Below are 22423 nucleotides of genomic sequence, written 5' to 3'. Positions count from 1 at the left end.
CCACTATTATTGTATAAGGTGCAATGTGTGCTTTGAGATTTACTAAAGTTTCTTTAATGAATGTGGCTGCCTTTGTATTTGGAGCATAGATATTCAGGATTGATAGTTCATCTTGGAGGATTTTACCTTTGATGAGTATGAAGTGTCCCTCCCTGTCTTTTTTAATGACTTTGGGTTGGAAGTCAATCTTATCAGATATTAGAATGGCTACTCCAGCTTGTTTCTTCATACCATTTGCTTGGAAGATGGTTTTCCAGCCTTCCATTCTGAGGTAGTGTCTATCTTTTTCTCTGAGATGAGTTTCCTGTAAGCAGCAAAATGTTGGGTCTTGTTTGTGTAGTCAGTTTGTTAGTCTATGTCTTTTTATCGGGGAGTTGAGTCCATTGATATTAAGAGATATTAAGGAAAAGTAATTGTTGTTTCCTGTTATTTTTGTTGTTAAAGTTGGCATTCTGTTCTTGTGGCTGTCTTCTTTTAGGTGAATTATGTTTTTGATATACTAGTTGATTTGGTTTTCAAGAGTTTATTGAGTATTTTTGCATCAATGTTTATAAGGGAAATTGGTCTGAAATTCTTTCTCTTTTGAATCCTTTCTGGCAAAGATCTTTCTAGTTTCTTTATGAATGCACTCACACTATGATCTTTCCTCTTAGCAGTGCTTTCATTGCTTCCAGTACATATGTTGTGCCTTCATTTTCATCCAATATTAGAAAGTCTTTAATTTGTTTCTTTCTTCCTTTCTGGCCCAGTAGTCATTCATTGAGTAGCCAATTGTTTGGTTTTCAAGAGTTTGTAGGCTTTCTCTTTTCTCTATTGTTGAAGTTCAGTTTTAATTAATGGTGATCATATAAGATGCAAGCAGTTGTTTCAAATGTCTTGTATCTAATGAGGCTTGCTTTGTGATATGGTCAGTTTTGGACCTTGAACCCCACACAGGTCTCATTCTCCTTACCTCTCCTACCCAGGTCTCTATATCTTTTCTAAGAGAATTTTCAGCATCCTTACTCGAGCCTTCCTCCTTGTTTATTGTTGCGACCGACCAGCAGCTCGCAAAGAACTGTTCAACTGAGATGGCAACTCGGGCTGCAAGAGAGGAACTTGACGGGGTGGAAGAAAGAACGGAGCCAAGTCAAAATCACTCTGATCAAAGCTCAATTTTACTTGTTCCGGCACTCAGTTATGAAGGAAGGGGGAGGGTACCCAATTCCAGCCAAATAATCTCGGGGTCCAGTAGCAGGGTGAGCATGTGTGTGGCTCCAAACAGCAAAGAGGCACGGTCCAGCAGTGGGCGTGGCAGAATGAATGAGCAGGAAGTTCCACCCCTGAGCAAGCAGGTTTCAGGCTGGGGGAGGGGAGACTACAGTTTATCTATTTTTGAATCTGTGGACTGTAACGGAGGTATCCTGTATTTATGGGTCATATCCATTTATAAGTGAGTGGATGTCCTTTTGGGTCTGGGTTACCTCATTCACAATATTTTCTAGTTCCATTTGTCAGCAAAATTCATGATGTCCTTGTTCTTATTGGTTTAGTGGTATTCCATTGTATAAATAAACCACATTTTCTGTATCCATTCTTCAGTTGAGGGACATGTGGTGTAAGGTAGAATCTCAGGGTCATTTGATTAATATTTCCCTGATGACTAAGGACTTTGAACATTTCAAATATCTAGCATAGCTTTGGGTATATGCCAGTGTTCCCTGTGATTCTCAGATTACAGTAGGGTGTGGGGTTTTATTGTTTTTAGTTTTTTGTGTTTTGTTTTCTCAGAGTAACAGTGACACCACAGATGGCATGCTTACTAGTTTTTTTCTTTTTAAGAAGGAGAGATTCTAACTTTGTCATCCTCAGAAAACCACATGAAAAAAGATGCCTACGAGAGTTTTTGTGATTGTTGTTTATGATAGTAAAGTACTGAAGGATGTAGTTGACAGTGATAGACTGAGCAATTGAGGTGTGTACTGACTTATTTGGTCAATTATGTTCATCACAAGAGTGCACAGTCAGCAAGCTGGGGCCAGAGGATAGAGAGGTTGAGGCCTTCTTAGCATACACATAGAGACCTTGTCTGAATAAGCAGACAAGTAAAGGGTTTCAAAAATCAGAGTTACCTAGCAGAAGGGTGCCCAGAATCTCTATATTTTAAATTTTTAGTTTATGTTCATTGGTGTTTTGCCTGCAGTTATATCAATGTGAGGTGTCAAGAAGCCCTGGAAGGGGAGTTACAGGCAGATGTGAACTGCCATGTGGGTGGTGGGAGATAGAACACAGGTCCTCTGGAAGAGTAGCAGTAGCAGGTGCTCTTCCACAGTGAGTCCTTCCAGCCCCAAGAATATATATATATATATTCACATATATATGTATATGTGTATATATATATACACACATATATATATTAGATTTCTTTAACAGTACCTCTCCCTTTCTTCCTCTCCCCCCCCCCAACCTCTGTGTGTAATGAATTATCCATAGACGTCAAAAGAGAACTTCATTGAGCCTGAAGTTATTGGTAGTTAGGAGCCACCTAGTGTGGGAGCTGGAACCTTTGGAAATGCAACAGGCGCTCTTGATACCTGAGCCATCTCCCTAGCTCCCAGAATCTGTTTCTTTTTTAGTCATATCACTTTTTTCATTTATTTAGTTATTCACTTTACATCCTGTCTGCTGCTCCCCCTCTCCTTTACCAGTCCCACCCTCATATATCCCTCTCCCATCACCCTGTCTTCCTCTCAGCAGAGGCAAAGCCCCTCCCCACCCTCTTACCCTGCCTGCCCTGGGACATCAAGCCACAGCAGGACCAAGTGTATTCCCTCCCACTAAGGCCCAGCCAGGCAGTCCAGCTAAGGAACGGGTGGGGGGGGGGATTCCAGTGGCAGGCAACAGAGTCAGAGACAGTCTCCACGCCAATTGCTAGGGGACCCACATGAAGACCAAGCTACACAACTGCTACAATTTTGTAGGGGGCCTACGTCCAGCCCCTGTGTGTTCTTTTGTTGGTTTAGTCTCTGTCAGTCCCCGTGGGCCCAGGTTAGTTAACTCTGTTGGTATTTTTGTGGTGTCCTTGACCCCTCTATCTTGCTCAAGCCCATTCACAACTTCTCCACAAGACTCCCTAAGCTCTGCCTGATGTTTGACTATGGGTTTCTACATCTGTTTTCATCCACTGATGGATGAAGTCTCTTAGGAAGCAGTTATGCTAGGTTCCCGTCCACAAGCATAGCAGAGTATCATTAATGATGTTGGGGGTTGACTTTCTCACATGGAATGGGTCTCAGGTTGAGCCAGCCAATGGTTGGCCATTCCCTCATTCTCTTCTCCATCTTTATCCCTGCACATCTTGTAGGTAGTACAAAGTTTGGGTTCAAGGTTTTGTGATTGTATTGGAGTCCCCCTCTCTCCACTGGAAGTCCTGCCTGTCTATGGGATGTGGGCACTTCAGTCTCCCTATAACTAACTAATAGGAGTCTCAGCTAGAGTCAACCTCATAGACTCCCTGGAGTCTCTCTTTTCCCATGTCTCCAGATAGTCCCACAGATGTCCCTCATCAATATCTGTTCTCTCTCCTGGCCCTCTCCCTCTCCATTCCCATATCTCATCCCCATCCCTATTCCTCTGCACACTCCCATCCTACCCAATCTCCTCCCTCCATCCACATCTGAATCCTATTTTAATTCCACTTTTGAGTGAGACTACACATCCTCCCTTGGGTCCTTCTTATTTCCAAGTTTCTCTGGTTCTGTGAATTTTAGCACGATTATCCTGTACTTTGTGGCTAATATTTACTTAGAAGTGAGTACATACTATGTGTATCCTTGTAGCTCTGCATTTCCTCATTCAGGATGGTAGTTCCCAGTTCTATCCATTTACCTGCAACTTTCATGATGTCTTTGTTTTTAATAGCTGAGTAGTATTTCATTGTGTAAGTGTACCACATTTTCTTTATTCATTCTTCATTTGAAGGACATCTAGGTCGTTCCCCGTGTCTGGATAGTATGAGTTAAGTTGCTATGAGCATAGGTGAGCAAGTGTCCGTGTGATAGAGTGGAGCATCGTTTTGGTATGTGCCCAGGAGTAGTAAAGTTGGGTCTTGAGGTTAGAACTATTCCCAATTTACTGAGAAACCAACAAATTGTTTTCCCTAGTGTTTGTACTAGTTTTCACTCTCACCAGCAATGAATGAGTGTTCCCCTTGTTCTACATCCTCGAGAGCATGTGTTGTCACTCGAGTCAGAATGGTTTTGATTTGCAGCTGATGACTAAGGACACTGAAAGTTTCTTTAAGTGCTTCTTGGCCATTGGAGATTTCTTTGTTGAGAAGCCTACAGAAACGGAAAAGATCTTTACCAACCCAATATATGAGAGAGGAATATATCTATATATCTATATATCTCCTTTATATATATATCTAAAATATGTAAAGAACTCAAGAAAGTAGACACTAATAAACCAAGCAAACCAATTATAAAATCAGGCAGGTAAGGAAACAATGTTTTAAAGAATATTCTCAGGTGAGGTGTGGGGTCCCATTACAGGTTAGGTAGTCACAATTTATAGGATGATTATAAAAATATTAGTAAAGGATCTCAAATTTGAATAGAAAAATATGCAAATACATTAAAAGCTTTTACAAATGGGTGGGGAAATAATTTTGTTTTGCTTATTTAAAAAACTTTTTGAGGACAATTACACCTTAATTTTTTTATAGCAATCAACAGTAAACTTCACATCATGAAGTGCATGTATTTTTCTATAAGTGAATCTGAAAGTTCTTTGATAATTTGAATAACAATGACACAGTGGTGACTCCACCTATGTCTAGCAACTTATCTAGGGAAAACTTGAAGTAGCATTTGGTGAGATGGCTCAGCAGGTAATGGTGTTTGCCACCCAAATTTGACCACCTGAATTTCATCACCTAGTTCCACTGTGACAGAGAAGGGCTGACTTTAGACAGTTGAACTGAGACCTCCAGACTCATGCTGTAGCATGTGTGTGCCGGCATTCACACATGCATGCCTACTCCAGTCACTAGCAGTATGCTTCTAGATCTAACATGTTGCTACATTTGTGCAAGTTCTCTCCCTTTACTATGTGTGTCCCTGATACTGAACCCTTGTCATCAGGCCTCGGGCAAGTGCATTTACCCACTGTTTTAGTTAGGGTTTCTGTGCTGTGATGAAACACCATGACCAAACACGACATAGGGAGAAAGGTATTTCTTTCTTTTTTTTTTAAGATTTATTTAATATTATACATAAGTACACTGCAGCTGTCTTCAGATGTGCCAGAAAAGGGCATCAGATCTCATTATGGGTGGTTGTGAGCCACCATGTGGTTACTGGGATTTGAACTCAGGACCTTCGGAAGAGTGGTCAAGTGCTCCTATCCGCTGAGCTATCTCACCAGCCCGAAAAAGGGATTTATTACTCTTAAGTATCCTGAGTCACAGTTCATGCAAGGAGTCAATGCATGGTCTGAAAACAGGGAAGGAATCTGGAGGCAAGAGCTGATGCAGAGACCACTGCTTTCTTAGCCTACTTTCTATTCTTATTAAAGTTTTATTTATATATTTTTTTATATTTGAGTGCTTTTTTTAACAAAAGATTTGTTCATTTTATGTATGTTAGGTACACTGTCAGTCTCTTCAGACACACCAGAAGAGGGCATCAGATCCAATTACAGATTGTTGTGGGCCACCATATGGCTGAGATCTTAGGTCAGGACCTCTGGAAGAGCAGCCAGTGCTCTCAACTGCTGAGCATTCTCTCCAGCCAAGTTCAGCCTGTTTTCTTATAGACCCTAGGTCCACCTGCCCAAGGACTGGACCATCTATAATGGACTGGGCCCTCCCATATCAATCACTAATTAAGAAAATGCCCTGCAGGTTTTCCTTCAGTTGGATCTTCTGGAGGCATTTACTCAATTGAGACTCCCTGCTCTCAGATGACTTCAACTTGCTTCAAGTTTATACAAAACTAGCACGCCCACCCACTGAAGCTTTTTGCTAGCCACTTAGTTTTTACTGCTGAGACACCATACCTGGCAGAGACAAGTGAGGAAAGGAATATTTTGGCTGGTGTTCAGAGATCTGCAGTGTATAGCAGCAGGCAGGCACCTCTGAGTTGAGTTGGTGGTAGCTTGGGGTGTGGCAGTGGGTGCTCATATCATGGCTGACCAGGAAAAACAGAATGGGGAGAACCATGTCTGGACTATAACCTTAAAGGCCACTCCTAATTATCCACTTCTGTCAGGGAGGACACTTCCTAAGTGTCCATAGTATTCCCAAATAGCATCACCAGCTAGGGAACAATTGTTCAAAACAGTAGCCTCTTGGAGACATTGCAGATTCAAACCATGTGTTCCATAAGTGAGTGAGGTCCATTTATCTAATGACTCCTAATGTCACTATTGACAGTCTGCATTACTTTCAGTAGCCCACTTTTCACTTTTGGACAAGAACAATCCATTTCTTCTGGATTCCTAGTCAAGACTTTAAAAAAAAATCAGGAGTTAAAAGAAATTATCTCCAAGCATGCAATAATAATCAGAATGCCTTGTTATCATGAGAATTATAATCTAGTAAGTTTTACTCCTCTTTTATTTCACTGGTTATATGAAATATGGATATACACACATGCATACTCGTGCCTCAGCCTGCCTAGTGACAGGCAATAGATCATCACCACCATACGCCATTCTGTTTCTTTTGAATGGTTGTATGTATGTATGTGTGTTTCTCTCTTTCTCTCTCTCTCTCTCTCTCTCTCTCTCTCTCTCTCTCTCTCTCTCTCTCTCTCTCTGTGTGTGTGTGTGTGTGTGTGTGTGTGTGTGTGAGAGAGAGAGAGAGAGAGAGAGAGAGAGAGAGAGAGAGAGAGAGAGAGGCCTTTTTGTGCTTCATTCAAGAAAGCCTTGTGTGTAACAGCTTGAGAACAACAGCATGTGAGTATTTCTCATTCAGAATGTATGGAACAAGAAGAGTCTCACACTTTGGAGTTTTCTAGATGCTTGGAATATCAGCATGGATTTTTTGATTGGACAATCCTAATCTGAAACCTTAAAGCTGGAAATTGGTATGAAATATAAAGGTTTTTCAAGATATTTTAGACTCTGGGTTACTTTGTATGATGGTCTGTGTATTCTGTGCTTGCTCCATAGGTTGGCTTGGAGTACTCAGAGACAGCACTGCTTGACAGAAGATACCCTACATTCCTAATGTCCTCAAAAGTACAAGGCTCAAGAGTATGAACTTCCTGGAGCTGCTTTGCACTTGATGCAATCCTAGCCTCAGTAGATAGGCCTGGTAAGTGGAGCTAGAGGTCTCGGGTGGAGAAGAACATGGACTCGTGATGCAAGCATTCCTCAGGTTGGTTGAATATTTGTTTTGTTTGTGTGTATGCACGTGTGTGTGTTCAACATGCCATGTATGTGGAGGTCAGAAGACAACAGTAGCTACATCATGGAAATTATGTGAATTTAGAATACTGAACTCAGGTTGTCAGGCTTTAGAGCCAGCTCCTTGACTCACTGATCCATTTTGCTGGCCCCATTCTTCGACTTAATAGTGTTTCCTGAAGCCACAAGAAAATCAAGAGACTATCACCCAACCTTAAATCCCTCCCTATGTGTTGTTATGTTCCACAATGGAGGGGATAGATCCCAGGTTTACCACTTACTGTTTAACAGTTATACTGTGGTACTTGCCCCAGCTCAACACTGGGCATTTTTTCTAGGTAACCCCTTTCCCACATTGAATAAGCAGATACATTGTCAGTAGAAATTGCAGGCCCGATCACATGTACACCCACATGCTCCAGAGGTGGCACCATAGTTTAAAACTTGGAATTGTCAACAGTAAAGACCTTGACACACACATCAACTCAACATCAGTTTTTCAATTACAATCCTGAACCTTTCAACCTATGAAAATTACTCTTGAAGGCTATCTTCACCCTGTGCTCTATACAGTAACACTTTCATAAATTTTCTTTTCCAGGACAGGGGCTCTGTACCTCTGGATGTCCTGGAACTCATTATGTAGACTAGGCTGCTCTTGACCTCCAAGAGTTATGTCTGCCTCTAACTTTTGAGTGCTGGGATTAAAGATGTGAACCACAATCCGGGTTTTCAGTAGGTTCTTTAGGATAACTGAATTGTCTTGCTGTGGGCTGACCTCATTGAGGAATGTTTTGGTAAAGCTTCAAACACAATCAGCCCGTGCAATAAAACACTACTTGATTAATATGAGTTCAAGCTGTACACATAGATTGGGCAGATCTATCACTATACTACTCTATTACCCAGGTATGTGTTTTACAGCACAATGCCTACATGAGAGTAACAATATTAATCCCAATTTTTATGTCAATAAATTAATAATATTGAAAACCTTATTTGTGTCAAATAAATTCTATACTAGTAGAAAGAGATTATAAACTTTCTATCAATTATAAAGATTTCTACCAATGTAAGATATAGGTATGTAATGTTTTAAGAGTAAATTTGATAACCTATCACTATTTTTCTATTTCTCTAACTTCTATGACATTACTGTATTCCTCTTTTCTCTTATATCCACTTCCTCTTTACCTGAGAAGGAAGGATAGAGAAGAGGAAAGGAAAGGTAGAAATCCCTGATTTTAAGCTCTCTAGTTCCCTCCCTGTCCAAATCTACATTTATAAAGTACCACTTAAAAGGACAACATATCTATAATTCATAAAATAAGCAGAACCATGCACCACAACATGAGGAACTGGGACTTCAATCTTCTTCTGTCTGCTTCCAGCTGAATTGGGAAGAAGAATCTTTTTCTGGGGGCTCAAAGGGAAATAGGAAAGTTGGCTTTGTCAAAGGAGAGCTGGCATCATTTGTCTTCCACTTTCTCTGTGCTGAGAAAGTTCATTGCTTAGCTGGCATCCTGACTATGACATTTTGAAAGGCTGGATAGGCAAGCTAGCTGCTTTAGAAAAGTTCTGGAAGCAAGTCTTTAAAAGAAGCAGCTTTGATGTGGTTGAGGTAGAATCAAACACGAAGAGAGAATGGAAGGTCCCAGAATCTCAGCATCCAGGAGAGTGAATCTTTGCAGGGCTGTCTTTCTCTTCTTTCATCCTGAGTATGCAAAACTTACAATCAACATATAGTTCTGTAAAGACATTCACATGGAGTGTTCAGGGTGCACAGATTGGTTAATGATGATCAATAAAGATGACGGCCTTTCTTCAGGTTAGTTTGATCACATAATATAAACTGCAATATAACTTTGTATATATGCTATCTCAAAGTATGGTATGTAAGAACAAGTCATGAGAAATTTGTACCCAATAAGCGTTAATGTCTGTGTATAGACATTTTAGTCTTAGCCAGACTTAGTTCCAGAGCTGTCTCCGTATACAGAGACATAAATATCACCACATATATTGTTGTGATTTTGTTGATTGTTGTTTGTCTTAGTCTCCCTTTTCTTCTCCATCACTGAGGTCTTCAGGAGGTCTCTTTTTGTCATGTCTGATTTTTATTAACTTGGAAGGAACTCATAGCTTTTCTTTTCCCGTGGAAAAAAATTGGAATAACCCACACCCTAGTGTAACAATTTTCCATTTTCCATTCTGATACCATAATATCCTTAATTTAAACAGTCTGGTTTAGTTCGGTGGTTTTTTTTTTCCCACAATGCAATGTCAGCAGCTGTGGTTTTGTTCATTAGCACTTAAAATTTTTAAGGATAATGAAGCACTCTGTAATCTATCTTTGGGTTTTGGGTTGTTTTTTTTTTTTTTGTCGCCTTTTGCCTATTGTTGCTCTACATTCCCTAGTCAGACATTGGCCTTTACCATATGTTTGACATATTCCAGAAGGCCTGGCCCCCTTTTGGGATTACTTTGGTTTTTCCTGCAGTTATTTCTGAGATGACCGTGCTCACCACAATTAAAACATTTGAGATCTTGGGTCACCTCTAGGTGTCTAGTGGCAGCTTCTCCTATTACTGTCATATCAGGAGAGCAAGATCCAGTATCAGCTGTATATCTAACCCACTGGTCTATTGATGCTGACCTTGCCCTCAGTGGTCTGATTCCTTCCTTGCTTTCACCATTTGCATCTTCAGAGGCTATAGATATGGTTATTGCCTTTCTTGCTGCTGAATCTGATACATTCCTTTCCACAGCTGAGGCTAGTTCTCATAAAAAGTCAGGGAAGGTTTCTTTTGGACCTTGCATGACTTGAGTAAATGAATCAAGTCTTTTCCCAGATTCTGTGACTCTGTCCCTGGCCTTTAAGGCTGACAACAGACACAATGCCAGAGTTTCTTCATCATTTCAGCCTGCACCTCTGCCTCCGCAAAGCGACCTTCACCAAGTAGCTGGTCTGTGGAAATCTCTCTATTTTGTCATGCTACCTTCCTCACCTCTTCTCTCCACCATGAGAACCATTGTAAATGTGTGGCAGTTTCTAGTATTGCTCTTGCCATATCTTTCCAGTCTTGGGGGATTATAGTATTTTTAATAGCAAAAGAAGTCAGGGTTTGTTTTACAGATGGCAAATGCATTCCAAAATTAGTGACACTTTCCTTAAATGTCCTCAGTTCTAACACACCCACAGGTTGCCATTCAAATTCCTGATAACCCTGTGGCTGATCATCTGGAGGTTGTTGTTGTACATGAACTGGATAGACTAAAGTTTGCTTTCTAACAGCCTTTGGTTGGCTTTCTCTAATTTTATCTTCTGTTTCCACCTGAGTATTTTCCTTAATTGAAATTTTAAATTCCTTCCTTAAGGTCTGTGCCCATGCTTCATAGCTCTCCTTTTGTCTCCTCAAGTTCCTTGAGCTCCGTTATTCTTTGTTCAAGGTTCTGCCTCCACATTTCGATTTTTTCTTAATATTGCAATTCTGATACTCTGCTGTCCACTTTATTTTGATTGATTAATTTTAAAAGGTTGTTCTCCAAGTCTTGCCTCCAATCCTCATTATCTTCCCTTTGCTTCTCAGTCTGATCTGTGAACTATTGTATCTTTGGTTCTAGCATCTTTTCCAGCTCCTGTCTCCCATCTTCATCTTCATCTTTCGGTCTCTTATTCTGATCCATAATTTTCCGTGTCTTCAACTCTAGTGTTTCTTCTAGGCCATGTTGCCAAGTCTTGCATTTCTCTTTCTGTTGTTCATGCTGCTCTATAATTTCCTGTGTTTTCTGTTCTAGGCCCTGCTTCCAGAATCTTACTTCTCCTTAAGTTGTCATTCCTGTCCCAGTGGTCACTGAGTAGAAAGTTGTTCAGTTTCCATTTTTTAGGCTGTCTGTTGTTTCTTTTCTTGTTGAAATCCACCTTAAATCCATGGTGATCTAATATGATATAAGGGATTATTTCAATATTCTTTATCTGTTGACAAAGGTTTGCTTTATGACTAACTATGTTGTCAGTTTTGGAGAAGGATCCATGAGGTGCTGAGAATAAGGTACATTGTTTTGTACTGGGGTAAAATGTTCTATAAATATCTGTTATGTCCACATGATTCATAAATTTTTAGCTTCATTATTCTCTGTTGACTTTGTTTTCCTGATAACCTTTTAATTGTTAAGAGTGGGGTGTGGAAGTCCCTCACTATTATTGTGTGGTGGTGTGATTTAAGCTTTAGCAATGTTTCCTTTATGACTGTAAATGCCCTTACATTTGGGGCATGTATTTTCAGAAATGGATTTTTTCGATGAGTATGAAGCATCCTTCCCTGCATCTTTTGATTAATTTTGATTGAAAATCTACTTTATCAGATGCTAGAATGGCTCTCCAGATCATTTCTTGGGTCTGTTTGATTGAAAAATTGTTTCCAACCCTTTACACTGAGGTAATGTCCATCTTTGTTGCTAAGGCCTGTTTCTTTTATACAACAGAATGGTGGATCCTGTCTATGCATCCACTCTGTTAGCCTGTTTCTTTCTATGGGGGAATCAGTTCCATTGATGTTGAGGGATATTAATAATCAATGATTGCTTCTTCATGTTATTTAGGTGCTGGTTGTTGTAGTGTCTATCTCTTTCCCTGTCACTCTCTGTGTGTCTCTGTCACTCTCTCTGTCTCTCTGTCTCTCTCTGTCTCTCTCTCTCTCTCTCTCTCTCTGTGTGTGTGTGTGTGTGTGTGTGAGAGAGAGAGAGAGAGAGAGAGAGAGAGAGAGAGAGAGAGAGAGAGAGAGAGAGAGATAGTTTCCTCTTTTGGTTTTACTGGTTTGAATTGTCTACCACAAGTTTGGGGATGGTATGTCTTCATTTTTTCTTCCTTGAATTCTTTTTTTTTTTTTATTTTTATTACATATTTTCCTCAATTACGTTTCCAATGCTATCCCAAAAGTCCCCCAAACCCGCCCCCCCACTTCCCTATCTACCCATTCCCATTCTTTTGGCCCTGGCATTCCCCTATATTGGGGCATATAAAGTTTGCAAGTCCAATGGGCCTCTCTTTCCATTGATGGCTGACTAGGCCATCTTTCGATACATATGCAGCTAGAGACAAGAGCTCCGGGGTTCTAGTTAGTACATCATGTTGTTCCAACAATAGGGTTGCAGATCCCTTTAGCTCCTTGGGTACTTACTCTAGCTTCTCCATTGGGAGCCCTGTGATACATCCAATAGCTGACTGTGAACATCCACTCCTGTGTTTGCTAGGCCCCAGCATCGTCTCACAAGAGACAGCTATATTTGGGTCCTTTCAGCAAAATCTTGCTAGTGTATGCAATGGTGTCAGCGTTTAGAAGTTGATTATGGGATGGATCCCTGGGTACGGCAGTCTCTAAATGGTCCATCTCTTCCTTGAATTCTAATAACCCTTTAATGTCTTTCTTTGTAGCCTGTGCCCTGGAAAGCTCTCCATCTAACTCTAACTGCTCTTGGGGGTTGGGGGCGATTGGCACAGATCCAACAACACAGACTCCAGGAGAAGATGAGAAATGCTGCAGCAAGCTCATCTGAGCACTGCTGTAAGCTCCTTTAGTACCCTCCACCCATGCCCATTTGGTCCCAAGAAAGTATTAGTTCAAAACAGCAGTACCTGATTGCCTGACATTATTTGTACTAGCAGTGTTTACTCTCTCAGGTAGTCCTTAATTGGGTCCTCCTGCAGGAATGCTGGTGCCACAGGCAGTTCTCAATTAGGTCCTCCTGCAGGAGATGGCTTTTGCAGCTGCATGGACCCCAGCATTTACATAGAGGCAGTCTTGCCATTCCTGATACATATCACCCTTTTGTTTTTTTTTGTTTTTGTTTTTGATTTTTTTTAATTTTTAATATTTTTTTATTACGTATTTTCCTCAATTACATTTCCAATGCTATCCCAAAGTCCCCCATACCTTCCCCCCCCCACTTCCCTACCCACCCATTCCCATTCTTTTTTTTTTTAATTAGGTATTTTCCTGAATTACATTTCCAATGTTATCCAAAAAGTCCCCAATACACTCCCCCCCCAGTCCCCCACCCACCCACCCCCACCCCTTGGCCCTGGCATTCCCCTGTACTGGGGCATATAAAGTTGGCAAGTCCAATGGGCCTCTCTTTCCAGTGATGGCCGACTAGGCCATCTTTTGATACAAATGCAGCTAGAGTCAAGAGCTCTGGGGTACTGGTTAGTTCATAATAATGTTCCACCTATAGGGTTGCAGTTCCCATTAACTCCTTGGGTACTTTCTCTGGCTCCTCCATTGGGGGCCCTGTGATCCATCCAATAGCTGACTGTGAGCATCCACTTCTGTGTTTGCTAGGCCCCGGCATTGTCTCACAAGAGACAGCTATATCTGGGTTTTTTCAGCAAAATCTTGCTAGTGTATGCAATGGTGTCAGCGTTTGGAAGCTGATTATGGGATGGATCCCTGGATATGGCAGTCTTTAGATGATCCATCCTTTCTTCACAGCTCCAAACTTTATCTCTGTAACTCTTTCCATGGGTGTTTTGTTCCCAATTCCAAGAAGGGGCACAGTGTCCACACTTTGGTCTTTGTTCTTCTTGAGATTCATGCGTTTAACAAATTGTATCTTATATCTTGGGTATCCTAAGTTTTTGGGCTAATATCCACTTATCAGTGAGTACATATTGTGTGAGTTCCTTTGTGAATATGTTACCTCACTCAGGATGATGCCCTCCAGATCCATCCATTTGCCTAGAAATTTGATAAATTCATTCCTTTTAATAGCTGAGTAGTACTCCATTGTGTAAATGTACCACATTTTCTGTATCCATTCCTCTGTTGAGGGGCATCTGGGTCCTTTCCAGCTTCTGGCTATTATAAATAAGGCTGCTATGAACATAGTGGAGCATGTGTCCTTCTTACCGGTTGGAACATCTTCTGGATATATGCCCAGGAGAGGTATTGCTGGATCCTCTGGTTGTATTATGTCCAATTTTCTGAGGAACCGCCAAACTGATTTCCAGAGTGGTTGTACCAGCTTGCAATCCCACCAACAATGAAGGAGTGTTCCTCTTTCTCCACATCCTCGCCAGCATCTGCTGTCACCTGAATTTTTGATCTTAGCCATTCTGACTGGTGTGAGGTGGAATCTCAGGGTTGTTTTGAGTTGCATTTCCCTGATGATTAAGGATGTTGAACATTTTTTCAGATGCTTCTCTGCCATTCGGTATTCCTCAGGTGAGAATTCTTTGTTCAGTTCTGAGCCCCATTTTTTAACGGGGTTATTTGATTTTCTGGAGTCCACCTTCTTGAGTTCTTTATATATATTGGATATTAGTCCCCTATCTGATTTAGGATAGGTAAAGATCCTTTCCCAATCTGTTGGTGGTCTTTTTGTCTTATTGACGGTGTCTTTTGCCTTGCAGAAGCTTTGCAACTTTATGAGGTCCAATTTATCGATTCTCGATCTTACATCACAAGCCTTTGCTGTTCTATTCAGGAATTTTTCCCCTGTACCCATATATTCGAGGCTTTTCCCTACTTTCTCCTCTATAAGTTTCAGTGTCTCTGGTTTTATGTGGAGTTCCTTAATCCACTTAGATTTGACCTTGGTACAAGGAGATAGGAATGGATCAATTCACATTATTCTACATGATAACCGCCAGTTGTGCCAGCACCATTTGTTGAAAATGCTGTCTTTTTTCCACTGGATGGTTTTTGCTCCCTTGTCAAAGATCAAGTGACCATAGATATGTGGGTTGATCTCAGGGTCTTCAATTCTGTTCCATTGGTCTACTTGTCTGTCGTTATACCAGTACCATGCAGTTTTTATCACAATTGCTCTGTAGTACAGCTTTAGGTCAGGCATGGTGATTCCACCAGAGGTTCTTTTATCCTTGAGAAGAGTTTTTGCTATCCTAGGTTTTTTGTTGTTCCAGATGAATTTGCAGATTGCCCTTTCTAATTCGTTGAAGAATTGAGTTGGAATTTTGATGGGGATTGCATTGACTCTGTAGATTGCTTTTGGCAAGATAGCCATTTTTACAATGTTGATCCTGCCAATCCATGAGCATGGGAGGTCTTTCCATCTTCTGAGATCTTCTTTAATTTCTTTCTTCAGGGACTTGAAGTTCTTGTCATACAGATCTTTCACTTCCTTAGTGAGAGTCACACCAAGGTATTTTATATTGTTTGTGACTATTGAGAAGGGTGTTGTTTCCCTAACTTCCTTCTCTGCCTGTTTATCCTTTGTGTACAGAAAGGCCATTGACTTGCTTGAGTTAATTTTATATCCAGCTACTTCACTGAAGCTATTTATCAGGCTTAGGAGTTGTCTGGTGGAATTTATAGGGTCACTTATATATACTTTCATATCATCTGCAAAAAGCGATATTTTGACTTCTTCTTTTCCGATTTGTATCCCCTTGATCTCCTTTTGTTGTCTAATTGCTCCGGCTAGGACTTCAAGTACAATGTTGAATAGGTAGGGAGAGAGGGGGCAGCCTTATCTAGTCCCTGATTTTAGTGGGATTTCTTCCAGCTTCTCACCATTTACTTTGATGTTGGCTACTGGTTTGCTGTAGATTGCTTTTATCATGTTTAGGTATGGGCCTTGAATTCCTGATCTTTCCAAGACTTTTATCATGAATGGGTGTTGGATTTTGTCAAATGCTTTTTCAGCATCTAAAGAGATGATCATGTGGTTTTTGTCTTTGAGTTTGTTTATATAATGGATTACATTGATGGATTTTCGTATATTGAACCATCCTTGCATCCCTGGGATGAAACCTACTTGGTCAGGATGGATGATTGTTTTGATGTGTTCTTGGATTCGGTTAGCAAGAACTGTATTGAGGATTTTTGCATCAATATTCATAAGGGAAATTCGTCTGAAGTTCTCTATTTTTGTTGGGTCTTTATGTGGTTTAGGTATCAGAGTAATTGTGGCTTCATAGAATGAGTTGGGTAGAGTACCTTCTGATTCTATTTTGTGGAATACTTTGTGAAGAACTGGGATTAGATCTTCTTTGAAGGTCTGATAGAACTCTGCACTAAACCCATCTGGTCCTGGGCATTTTTTGGTTGGGAGACTATTAATGACTGCTTCTATTTCTTTAAGGGATATGGGACTGTTTAGATCATTAACCTGATCTTGATTTAACCTGGTATCTGTCTAGAAACTTGTCCATTTCATCCAGGTTCTCCAGTTTTGTTGAGTATATCCTTTTGTAGAAGGATCTGATGGTGTTTTGGATTTCTTCAGGGTCTGTTGTTATGTCTCCCTTTTCATTTCTGATTTTGTTAATTTGGATGCTTTCTCTATATCCTCTAGTGAGTCTGGCTAAGGGTTTATCTATCTTGTTGATTTTCTCAAAGAACCAGCTCCTTGATTGGTTGATTCTTTGAATTGTTCTTCTTGTTTCCACTTGGTTGATTTCACCCCTGAGTTTGATTATTTCTTGCCATCTAATCCTCTTGGGTGAATTTGCTTCCTTTCGTTCTAGAGCTTTTAGGTGTGTTGTCAAGCTGCTAATGTGTGCTCTCTCTAGTTACCCTTTTGTTTTTAGATTTTGACAGCCTAGTGGGAGCTGAAGTGCCACTGCCTTGACATTACTGACCCTACGTCAGAAGACTCCCTGCATAGTGGACTGTACCTGTCTTAGGTTGTCCTATTTTCCTGGATTGACTTCCAGCCCTCAAAGTGATATCACTCCGGAGGCATGTCATACAAGGGGGAGATGAACAACAGCCTACATGATGGTCTCATGGATCTCTGCCATTCATGCTTTGATCACTTCCTTCAGGGGAGGTGGTGTGCAATCAGGATTTTCAGGAGCCATCAGTACCTGGAAGTTCACCTTATTTATTGAATGCTGTCTGTAGATATGCTGTGTGAGACACTTAAAATAATTATTATTACACCATTCTTCCCACCATAGCATAAGTGGCTATCCATGAGGGGTCAAACAGCTATTGTCTCACACTTTTCCCAAAATCCGGCATCAAGTGAAAGCACAGATACCTTGGTCATATTGAAGTTGGCTATGTTCTCCCTTATTGCACAGAAGAGTTAAGGGATTTATTTGACCAAGTATCTTTAAGATATGGACCCAACTGTTTTAGGACTTCAGTGGTATTATGTACCTGGTAAGGGGTTAGGAGACTGTGTGAAACCTGGGTCACATGCCAATAGAAACATGTCCCTAACAAGGGCCAACTCTTCTGCCAGTAAGTCAATATGTTGTTGTAAAATGTGGATGGCTTGATAAAGATGTTGCTTTAGTACCTCCTATTCCTGCAGTGCCTCAGCTGATTTAGAGACTACAGCATTGATAGTCTCTGCTATAGTGGCTGTCTGGGACAAAGCAACAGCAACCATTGTCACCCCAGAAATGCCTGCAATGATGGCTGCAATGATGGCAGCTGTAGTACCAAAATCCCACTTTTCCTGGTATAGCAGTTATAAGTGAGTCTGGGTCATCAGAGTGATGGCATGAAAGTGGGTGGTATTTACCACATGCATCCAAATAGTGGCTTGTTCCCTCATCAGGATAGCTATTGTTGAATACCCCATCCAACAGGCAGTCAGGAGATATTTCTCATTAAAGTAGTCAAGGCTGTCACTGACAATGGAGCTATTAATGGCCAGAATGTAAAAGGGGTGTCAGACACAGACTGGGGTGTCTTTCCAGCCAACCTCATTGCCAACGATAACATTCAGTGGGGTTGCCCCAGTCCACATTTTCACCAACCAGTTTAAGTGGAAATATGTCCCATTAAAGAAAGCTTTTAGGAGACTAAGGAAGCATAAATCAAGACAATTAGAGGGGCTATGTAAATCCTAATTGCTCATAATGGGATCATATCAGAATCTAGTGGGATCCCTCTTAACATAGGGAGTAATATTGGAAGCATCATGTAAGATAAACCTCCACATACCAAGTGTGAGGTTAGATGACAATATTGCATAGTCCACAGCAAATTTTATACCTAGTTCAGGCTGGCAGTGCTCCCAAGGGATAGGAAGTCCCATGAAAGTGGTCATTTGAGCGACCCTTGAACAGCAAGGCAGGGGTGGATGTGATATGCTTGGGGGATCCTTTGGAGATTTGTAATCAGTAAGGTCAACGTGATGTTCCACGCCTAACATGGTACCATAAATTAGATTACCATGAAAGTCCCATGAATCACACCATGGGTAAGCTGGGGGTACTTCTAATGGAACCAGAGTGGAAGGACTAGTGAGTGAGAGACCTTGGACAGTAGCGCTAGGGAATGGCTTGAATCCTGACAGCTGGAGAGCTGGAGCAGAAGCACCCTCATCCTTGTCGCTAAAATCAACCTCTTTGCTCGAGAAAGTGGGATGGGATCAGTAATGAAAAGGTGAATATTATCCTGATCCTAGCAGTGATTGCTATAGGCAGCCATTGCTTCCTCTGGGAAGAATTCTTAAGACTGGTGATGACTGTAAGAAGGATAGGGACAAAGAACAAAGGAGGGATAATCCCAGACTATACCTCATGCTTACAGGTGAGGAAGAGAACCCGAATCCAGGAAGCCCGGGTTCCACATGTTCTCCAGAGATATCCAAGCGGACAATATGGCAGCCTCCTCCCAAAATTGGTCCAGGTTGTAAGTCTTAACCTTGAGACCACAAGTAACCAGAAGAGTTTTCAGAGCCCCAATCTGGGGTTCCTTGGTGGTAGAGGGGGAGAACCCATGATGACAAGCACAAAAGAAACAAATGATGAACATATGTGACAAATATGAGAGAAGAAGTGATGAAAGCCATGGTGTACTAACCAGGGGACTCAGGTGTAGCTCACAGGCCTTATGCCTGGATGGTGTACCCAAGGAAGGAAATGGCATTTGGGAGCCAATCCCTGGTACCAAAACATGGAAAACCAGTCCCTATGTCAGATACCAGGACAAATCCAGACCAAAAGTGAAAACATTCTAAGACAAAGAAGCAAAAAAGATGTCACCGCAGTAAGACCACCCAAAGACAAAGAAGGACAAAAATGGCCACTTTATACTCACTGTATGCTGGCTACATGCTTGCCACAGCATGCTCACTCAAAAATGAAGAAAAACAAAAAGATGGCTACTGCAAAGCTTACTGCACGCTCACCTCACACTCGCCTCATGCTTGTCTCATGCTCACCTCATGCTGGCCTCATGCTAGTGGCATGCTTACCTCATGCTCACTCTTGAACAGAACTGAGAACAAAAGCGAGATTACTTGGGTGGAAAGAAAAGACAAAGAAGACAGAAATGAGGTCCAAGCTCTCACCTTCACGGAACCCACAATGTAAAACACTAAGGGTACAACTCACTGAAGAAGCAACTGAAGGGAGCACAACAACAGCACAGCGAGAAGAGCAGATCAGGCCAAACCAAGAGCACAGTCCTTGCAGCAACAGGCAAGAACGAGCCCCCAGAAAAAGGAGGTTTGCAAGCAGCTACAAAATGAGAATAATGAAGTAGTCACCTAGGAATCATGATATTGAGACACTGTAGATGTGTGTGTTTCTGACAGCACATGCCCCTTAGGGTTAGCTTCAGAGCTGAAAGAGGGCGGGCTATGCAGGCCTGCACTCTCTTGAGTGGTAACTGTTTTCTGAGGTCCCTTTACTTTGCAGGTCAGGATTAATGAAATATAGGGAGGAAGCTGACATAGAAAGGACAAGAGGGAGATTGGGGACTAGGAAGGGCACAAGTGGGCCCGTGATATTGGCAGTAATGGCTGTAGGATTCCCCTTACATTCTGGGTTTGTTTATTTTTGTTTGTTGTGTTTTTTGTTTTTTCATGATGGGCACACTGGGTGGCCCTGGGTGGCCTAGAATTCATTCCTGAGATTATTATTCAAATTCTTTATGATGGACCAGGATTTACTTCTATTTCTGCTACTAAGTACTTTTATGACCTCATTTAAGGCTTTCTTCATTATGCGCAAAAAAGTATGTAGGTTTAGCTGGTGTTGAAGCAAGAAGGTAGATATGGGTAATTAGTATAGTAACTTTTAATAGTTGTATTTTATTATGCTGAAGGTCATCACACAAGATTCCTACCCTAAATTCCTAACTGCAGTACTAGTTGTACCTCCTGAAGGATACTAAGCCATGTGGTTTATCTTAGCTGAAGGTCAGGTCCAGTCTGTAATAGAAGGATTGACATCCTGGGGGAAGACACTCCAGATGCAGTGCAGATCAAGGTGGCATCTTTCCAGCTTTGCAGAGCAGAGCACATTTTGGTCTCTACTTATAAACTGTTCAGTGGGCATCCTGGAGTTCTAGGACTGTGTTATCTCCAGTGATGTTTCTGGGTTCTGGTTATCAGATGTAGCCTTGGGTGTTGTGGAGTTCCTTGACTAAGCTGTTCTACGTTTTTTTACATTTTTTAAACTATGTTCATTACAGCTGACTTTGATGGTCTTGGACTGTTTGGGTTTTGTTTCTTTGTTTGTTTTGTTTTGTTTTTTGTTTTTTTGATTTTTGTTTTATTTTTTCATTCTGGAGACAGTCTCCCTTTGTCTCCCAGATACTTGCTATGAAGTCTAGGGTGAGCTTGAAAATGTGGCATTCTTGTCTGAGCTTTTGCAGCATTGGAATTTATAGTCTCTCTTATTGCATCCAATCCAGAAAGCATTCTAGGCATTTGCAACATTGGGTTCTATCACTGTGATAAAAGACAAAAAATGATTCCTGTGGCTAAAGGTCTGGGAAACAAAGGCCCAGCCCAGTCAGAAGCTAACTCTATTTCACTTATTAGGAGTCTATTAATTGTCTCCCTTCAAATATGTAGCATGCCCTTGGTTATCTGCCAGTGTTTCCTGTGATTCTCAGATTACAGTATGATGGTGGGTTCCTCAGAGCAACAGTGATACGACAGTTGCCTGATAACTGAAATTTTCCTTTTACGGAGGATACACTCACTTTGTCAGCTTCAGAAAGCAGTGTATGAATTGTGATTCTTGTTTGCTAGAAAAGTACTGAGAACAATATTTGACACAGAGGGACTTAGCAAATTAAGTATACATTGTTGCATTCGGTAAATTAAATTTATCACATGGACAATAGAATGCATAGTATAACCTCAGCACTCAGGAGGATAGAAAGCCTGAGGCCCTCTTAGCATACACATCAAGACCCTATCTGAAAAAGCTGACAAAGAAAAGGTTCAAATTTTTTGATTCTTGGCATCTGTTAAGAGAGTTATCTTGGAGAAGGTTCCCCCAGAATATACATATTTTAATTTATTTTTATGTTCATTGATGTTCTGGCTTCATGTGTGATGCATGTGTAAGATGTCACAAGCCCTAGACCTTGATTAACAGATAGATGTGAATTGTCATGTGGATGCTGGGTAATTAACTTTGGTTCTCTGAAAGAGGAGCCAGAGGTCTTTAACTGCTGACTCATATCTCCAGCCCCATGAATCTACATGTTTTTTAAAAAGATTTTCAAAGTGTGTAAGTGTATGTGTTTGTGTGTGTGTGTGTGTGTGTGTGTGTGTGTGTGTGTAAGTATCCATAGAGGGCAGAAGATAACTCCATTGGATCTGAAGTTACAGGTTTGGAGCCACCCAGTGTGGGAGCTGGAAACTCTGGAAAAGCAACCAGTGCTCTTGATCCCTGAAACATCTCCCTAAACCCCAGAACCTGTAATTTTTTTTTTGAGTTTCTACTTTTCATTCTTTATCTCTCTTAAAGTTTTCATGTCCAAAGTTGGCAAATGATAGAAGTTTATACATACACACATATATACATCTTTTAAGTTTAGAGCTCAAACTTCATTGTTAAACTCTCTGTTAAAAAGAGGTTAAATGGCAAGAATACATATATAAGTATCAGGAAAAAATGAAATAACTCTAATGTATAACTTTTGCTTTTATGAACTACAACATTTTTGAAGCAAATCTCCTTGTTAAAGCTACTGCAGCCTCAGATGCTTACAAGGAAAGTCCTCATGTACTCTGTGGATTGACAAACTAGTTAAGTTTTTATTAGGCACAGTCAATATCCAGTGATTCAAATTCAGGTTAA

The 22423-nt window shown here is 41.0% G+C and overlaps 1 long non-coding RNA gene and 1 pseudogene across 1 annotated transcript in view; one reads left to right on the top strand and one right to left on the bottom strand.

Annotated features, from left to right (window-relative positions):
• Positions 1-7318, top strand: part of LOC147003320 (uncharacterized) — a 122839-nt gene extending 115521 nt beyond the window's left edge. Inside the window, exon 6 of the long non-coding RNA XR_015047754.1 lies at positions 7156-7318. This is a non-coding gene — a long non-coding RNA (uncharacterized LOC147003320). The remainder of the gene's footprint in view (positions 1-7155) is intronic.
• Positions 7319-7521: 203 nt separating this feature from the next.
• Positions 7522-22423, bottom strand: part of LOC147003313 (uncharacterized) — a 169623-nt pseudogene continuing 154721 nt past the window's right edge.

This window comes from Mus caroli, unplaced genomic scaffold (assembly GCF_978045245.1).
Source record: "Mus caroli unplaced genomic scaffold, Mus_caroli_1 scaffold_8, whole genome shotgun sequence".
Classification (NCBI taxonomy): domain Eukaryota; kingdom Metazoa; phylum Chordata; class Mammalia; order Rodentia; family Muridae; genus Mus; species Mus caroli.
The sequence above is the reverse complement of the archived record's forward strand: the minus strand, read 5'-3'. Positions and strand labels throughout refer to the sequence as shown.